Source organism: Notamacropus eugenii, chromosome 1 (genome assembly GCF_028372415.1).
Source record: "Notamacropus eugenii isolate mMacEug1 chromosome 1, mMacEug1.pri_v2, whole genome shotgun sequence".
NCBI classification, from domain to species: Eukaryota; Metazoa; Chordata; class Mammalia; order Diprotodontia; family Macropodidae; genus Notamacropus; species Notamacropus eugenii.
Genome location: NC_092872.1, coordinates 426,484,275 through 426,491,288, shown reverse-complemented (window position 1 = coordinate 426,491,288; position 7,014 = coordinate 426,484,275). Strand labels below are relative to the sequence as shown.

Below are 7,014 nucleotides of genomic sequence, written 5' to 3'. Positions count from 1 at the left end.
CTCTCCACCCCTTCCCCTTGAAAGACAGGCAATTCAATATAGGCCATATCTGTTTAGTTTTGCAAATGATTTCCATACTAGTTGTGTTGTATAGGACTAACTATATTTCCCTCCATCCTATCCTGTCCCCCTTTACTTCTATTTTCTTATGGTCCTTTCCCTCCCCATGAGTGTCGACCTCATATTGCATTCTCCTCCCCATGCCCTCCCCTCCATCCTCCCCCCGACCCTGCTTGTGCCCCTGTCCCCCACTCTCCTGTATTATGAGATAGGTTTTCCTATCAGAATGAGTGTGCATTATATTCTTTCCTTTAGTGGAATGTGATGAGAGTAGACCTCATGTTTTTCTCTTGCCTCCCCTCTTTATCCCATCACTAATAAGTCTTTTGCTTGCCTCTTTTATGAGAGGTAATTTGCCCCATATAACTTCTCCCTTTCTCCTCCCAATATTTCTCTCTCACTGCTTGATTTCATTTTTTTTTTAAGGTATGATCCCATCCTCTTCAATTCACTCTGTGCACTCTGTCTCTATGTATGTGTGCGTGTGTGCATGTGTGTGTGTGTGTACTCCCACCCAGTGCCCAGATATTGAAATGTTTCAAGAGTTATAAATATTGTCTTTCCATGTAGGAATGTAAACAGTTCAACTTTAGTAAGTCCCTTATGATTTCTCTTTGCTGTTCGCCTTTTCATGGTTCTCTTCATTCTTGTGTTACAAAGTCAAATTTTCTTTCCAGCTCTGGTCTTTTCATCAGGAAAATTTGAAAGTCTTCTATTTCATTGAAAGACCATTTTTTCTCCTGAAGTATTATACTCAGTTTTGCTGGGTAGGTGATTCTTGGTTTTAGTCCTAGTTCCTTTGACTTCTGGAATATCCTATTCCATTCCCTTCTATCCCTCAATGTAGAGGGTGCCAGATCTTGTGTTATCCTGATTGTATTTCCACAGTACTTGAATTGTTTCTTTCTAGCTGCTTGCAATATTTTCTCTTTCACCTGGGAATTCTGGAATTTGGCCACAATGCTCCTAGGAGTTTCTCTTTTTGGATCTCTTTCAGGCGGTGTTCTGCGGATTCCTTGAATATTTATTTTGCCTTCTGGTTCTAGAATCTCAGGGCAGTTTTCCTTGATAATTTCATGGAAGATGATGTCTAGGCTCTTCTTTTGATCATGGTTTTCAGGTAGTCCCAGAATTTTTACATTGTCTCTCCTGATTCTATTTTCCAGGTCAGTTGTTTTTCCAATAAGATATTTCACATTATCTTCCATTTTTCGAATCTGCGCGGTATGTTCTGAGATATCTGTCTTTCTCGAAAAGTCCTTAGCGTCCATCCGTACCATTCCAGTTTTGAAAGATCTATTTTCTTCAGTGAGCTTTTGAATCTCCTTTTCCATTTGGTTAATTCTGCTTTTGAAAGCATTCTTCTCCTCATTGGCCCCTTGCACCTTCCTTGCCAGCTGAGTTAGGCTAGTTCTCAAGGTGCCAATTTCTTCAAGATTTTTTTGGTTCTCCTTTAGCAGGGAGCTGATCTGCTTTTCATGCTTCTCCCTCATCCCTCTCATTTCCCTTCCCAGTCTTTCCTCCACCTCTCTAACTTGATTTTCAAAATTCCTCTTGAGCTCTTCCATGGCCCGAGCCCATTGGGTGGGCTGGGACACAGAATCCTCGATTTCTGTGTCTTTGCCTGATGGCAAGCATTGCTCCTCCCCATCAGAAAGGAAGGGAGGAAGTGTCTTTTCTCTGATAAAGTACCCTTCAATAGTTTTATTTCTTTTCCCTTTTCTTGGCATTTTCTCCAACCAGTGGCCTGACCTCTGAATGTTCTCCTCACACCCACCTCACCTCCTGGTCCTCCCAGCCAGCGTTTGGGGACTGAGATTCAAATGCTGCTTCCCGCCTTAGGGTTTTTGGCGGGGGCAGGGCTGCTATTCAGTGTTAAATTAAGTTCAGGTGGTCAGGGGCAGGGCCGCCTCTCAGGCACAGTTCCCTCTGGGGGTTTATGCACAGACCTTCCACAATGGATCCAGGCTCCTGCCAGTTAGGGGAGCCCCCGTCCGCAGCCGCCTCTCAGCCCCCACCTCCTGGGGGGGCTCGAGCCATGGGGGCACCCCACTCCCCTCTCAACCCGCCAAAGAGACTCTCTCACCCACCCCCGTCAGTCACCTGTTGGTGGGGGGGCCCGTGCTGCCGCTGAAGATCCCGCCTCCGGAGCCCTCTCAGATCTGTGGCTCTCGGAGCCGCGGCCGCCGCAGCTCCAGGCTGGGCTCCATGTCTGCAGCACGATGGACCTTTTTGCGAGAGGTTTGCAGGTCCCTCTGTGGGTGGGGGGACCGGCGTGGCTGCTGGAGATCCCGTCCCCGTAGCCCTCTTGGATCTCCTCCTCTCAGTGTCGCGGCCGCGGCAGGGCTACACTCCGCTCCCCGTCCCGGTGCCCAGTCGGCGGTGCGAAGGACCCCCGCGAGAGGTCCACAGGTCTCTCCGGAGCAGAAATCTCCCTCGCTCCAATACTCCGTGGTCTCTGGGTGCAGAATTCGCCCTGGCTTAGTCCCCCCTAGCCGTTCTGTGGTTTGTGGGTTCGGAGCTATGTGCATGTGCATCTTTCTACTTCGCCATCTTGGCTCCACCCCCTCAACATTTATTTTCATAAAATTTTGAGTTCCAAATTTTTTTCCTTCTCTCCCTTCCCTTCCCCTTTGCCAAGACAGTAAGCAATCTGATATAGATTTCATATGTGCAATCATGTTAAACATATTTTCACATTAGTCATATTGTGAAAGAAGAACCAGGATGACTGGAGATGAGCACAATGCCCAAGTACAATGTGCTTAGCACATAGTAGGAATATCAGGTCTCTGGATTCAGATGGCTCTGGAGGAGAAGTGAGGCTGGTGACCTGCACAGCCCTCCCTCACTCAAAGCAAATTCAAGTGCAAGTCATGTCATCATTTCTCTGATGTCATGGTCTTCTTTGGCAATGAAGGATGAACACAAACTACCTGAGACTGGAATCTGTGCTGCATGGGCCTGGATACTACATATCTTGGCATTGCTCTGGCACTTTTTTCTCCTGCCTCAGTCAGGGCAGCTTGATGGGCGCTAATTGTGCACAGGCTAGGCTCCTTGGATGCTACTTGCCTGGACTTGGACATTACTATACTTGAGCTCTGGTCTGACCCTCTGTCCTGCTGTGCTGCATGCAAGTTGTCTTCTGCATACCCTGGCTTGTTTCTCAGAATTTCTGCAGGATTCTGGCTGTGTGTGTGTGTGTGTGTGTGTGTGTGAGTGTGTGTGTGTGTGTGTACAATCCCATATTAGATGAAGGAACTTGTCTCTATTTTTCTTTGTTTTTTTTCCCATCATTGTGCCTTCTGGTGAATTTCTAGAGCTTTATTGGGATGTTTGTAAGGGGAATTTGGGATCCTCAAGATCCTAGAATACCTCTATCTTCCTATAATTCTTTCTGTTCTATATTTTCTGATCCCTTCTAGATATGAAATTCTGATTCTCTGTTACTGAAGACATTGTTAGCAGAGGGAGGGGGAGTAGTGCATAGCCCCATCTCCTTGGATTGGCAGCAAAGATTTCTCCCTGTAGGGCTGTCATAAGATACAGAGAAGAGCCCCCAATGTCTCTTCGTCCCCAGGTGGAAAAATGGGGTCTCGTTCCTGAAACTCACTAAAGAAATGCTGATTTCCCAAAACATCTATTGAGCAATAATTTTCAAAACACATAGTAAACCAAAAATGAACATAAAAGGTTTTTAAAGTAGGTCATCACCACGGGGCTTCTTAGAGAGTTTTCTGTTAGGGTGATTTATGTCTACGGGGATTATTAATTAAACAAAAGAGGGTCTATGTTTTTGAAAAATGCCTCTGCCACAAAAGACCCTCATATGAAGAGAAGTAAAGGAATAGATATGATTAAAGAGTTTGTATCTACCTATATCTCCTTCTCTATCTATATATTCAGAAGACTTGCATTAAATAGATTTTTTACTGTGCTTAATGCTTAGGAAGTTTAAAAAAAAGCTTTCTTTTCTGTGTCTTCGATGCTTTGGCAAACCTCTGGTGTGGGCTTCCTTTGTATAGGTCTGAGTATGGGCAAGGGACAGGCTTTGGCTGCTCCTGAAGAGCAAGCCTGGTCACTCTATGGCACACAGGGATGTGTTCCTGAAAAATTTCCCCTAAATTGGTTTTCACTAAATTGAATTCAAATAAAGGAGTTTGACAGATAAACCTAATAGCATATCTTTCAGTGAAGAGAAGACTCTTCTGCCTTAGAAAGTGTTAATTCCCCAATTTCCTAAATTATCTATTTGTGCTCAATTCCTTCCAATAATGCATATGGCAACCCATCCATGCCTGCCGGTTTTGTTGGACTGTTGCCCATGTTTTCACTTAATTTTGCCATGGGGGATTCATCTAATGTATTAATTCCCTTCCCAAGTTAGTCAGTCAATTAGGCTTTATTAAGTGCCTACTATGTGTCATTTATTGCGTAAAAAGCTGTATGAAGAAAGAAAAAAAATCCCAGAAGTCAAATTAAAACATAATTTCTGCTCTCAAGGAGCTCACAGTTTAATGAGGGAAACAATGGACAAAACTATGCACAAATAAAATATGTAAAGGATGAAAAGGATGTAATTGAGAGAGGAAAGGCACTAAGATTATGGAGGACGGGGAAGACTTTTTTGGAATGGAGACTTTAGATGAGACTCAAAGGAAGCCAAGAAATCTGAGAGGAAGGGAGCAGAAAGGAGAGCATTCCAGACAGAGAGGACAGCCAGCAAAAACATCTGGAGTTGGAGATGGAGTATGATGTCTGAGGAACAGAAAGGAGGCCAATGTCACTGGATCTCAGAATACATGAAGGGGGATAATGTGTTAGAAGACTGGAGAGGTAGAAAGGGATCAGGTTATCAAGGGTTTTAAAAACTAAACAGAAGACTTTGTGTCTAACAGCTATTGAGCTAAAAGGGAAATGTCAGAATTTATTGACTGGGAGGAGGGAGGTTGATATGATAAGACCTGCATTGTAGAAAGACCATTTTGGCATCTGAGTTGGGGTTAGATTGGAGAGCAGAGAGACTTGAGGCAGGGAGACCAGCCATCAGGCTATTGTGATTATTTAGGTGTGAAGTGATAAAAACCTATACTTGGGTGACTGCAGTGTCAGAGGAGAAAATGGGGCATATAGAAGAGGTATTATGAAGGCAGAAACAACAAAATGTGACAACTGATTGGATGTAAGGAATGAGCGAGGAGTTATGAATGTCACCTGGGTTGTGAGCCTGGGTGATTGGGAGGCTGGTAGTACCTCGATCAATAATATAAAAGTTAGGAAGAGGGGAGAGTTTGGGGAGAGAAGAGTTCAGTTTTGTACAAGTCAAGTTTAAGATGTCTATAGGACATCCATTTCAAGATGCCTAATAGGCAGTTGAGGTCTACAGGACATATGATTCAAGATGTCTAATAGGATAGATAGGTAGCACAGTAGATAGAATGTTGGGCCTGGAGTTAGGAGGACCTACGTTCAAATGCAGCCTTGGACACTTAGTAGCTGTGTGACCCTGGACAAATCACTTAACACTATTTGCTTCAGTTTCATCATCTGTAAAATGATTTGGAGAAGGAAATGGCAAACCACTGCAGCATCTTTGCCCAGAAAACCTTAAATGGGGTCACAGTCAGACACAACTAATTCACTAAACAATAACAACAGTCAGTTGAAGACACAAAACTGGATGTCAGCAGGAATATTAGAACTGGACAAATAGATTTGACGGTCGTCTGCATAAAAATGATAGTTGAAACCATAGGGCCTGATGAGATCACTAAGTGATCCCAATATAGAGTGAGCCCAATATAAAGCCATGAGGCTTAGTGGGCATAACCAGGAAAACGATACTGCAAAAGAGATGGGGGAAAAGTGGTCAGATAGGGAGGAGGAGAATCAGGAGAGAGCAGTGTCACAAAAACCTAGAGAGAGGAGAAAGGTAAGGATAAGAGTGTAATTATCAATGGCTAAGGCTGAAGAATTGGTAAGAGGATGAGGACTTTAGAAAAGGCCATTAGATTTGACCATTAAGAAGTTATAGGCCCAGCTTTGAGGTTTCTCCATGATTGTCTCCCTCACCTGTAATACTTAGAGGTCCTGTGGTGGGAAGGAGGAGGAGGTGGTTCTTGCAGAGTTCAGTGATCCAAGTCCCATTTCCAGGGGAAAGGTGCCATATTCCTGCCAAGATGCCCAACTTCTCTAGGACCTGAAAGATTATCTGATCAGGAAACTTTGAAGATTTTTTAGGGTGTTTGGAGTGAATATGATATGCAAGAAGGTTGCTGTGGCAACCTTCTTAAAATCATTAGTGGAGATCAACCAGAATAAAGAGAGTTTACAGATCAAAACTTTTACCACTGCAAGGACAACTGGTCAGAGAGAGCCAGCAGTGGATGGGAGGCCCTGTAAGAGCTAGGTGAAGTGAAAAAGCCAGAACAAGATGGTCTGTGAACAGTGACTCCTGAAAGAGTAGGGACCTAAGACCTCATGGTCCCAGGAGCTGACCCACGATGGAGAATTGATCCTGACCATATTAGCAGATGGTGTGGCTTGCACCAAGGTTTTACATAAGGGAATGAGTGCTGAAGGCACCGAAGGGATGTCTTAAGATGGTCTCTTACATGTTATGTATCTCTCCTATTGCATAGCCTCTCAGGAACCACTCAACTTGAGAGTTTGTTTCTTTTTTTAACCTTGTCAATATGAAAATAGGGACTTCTAACTCTACCCAGCTAGTTGTCTGACCTGCTTCCCCGCTCTGCTCCTTGTTATATCTAAAAATCGAAATTCTGGGCTCTTCCTAAAACCCACATCTCCTTCTTCTACCCCCTATCTATTTCACTTGATGTATGCTAAAGGAGGGCCTGACGTCCCTGCCCAGGGATTTTTATTTCCCTTCCTCATCTCTGATTAAGAGACTCAGCTCAGAAGAGGTCCTTTCTATTTCTGAGAGATCTT

At 44.1% G+C, this 7,014-nt stretch overlaps 1 pseudogene; it reads left to right on the top strand.

Moving 5' to 3' along the window:
* The first annotated feature begins 6,242 nt into the window (after positions 1 to 6,242).
* LOC140518099 (cellular retinoic acid-binding protein 2 pseudogene) lies at positions 6,243 to 6,664 on the top strand (annotated as a pseudogene).
* The last annotated feature ends 350 nt before the right edge of the window (positions 6,665 to 7,014 follow it).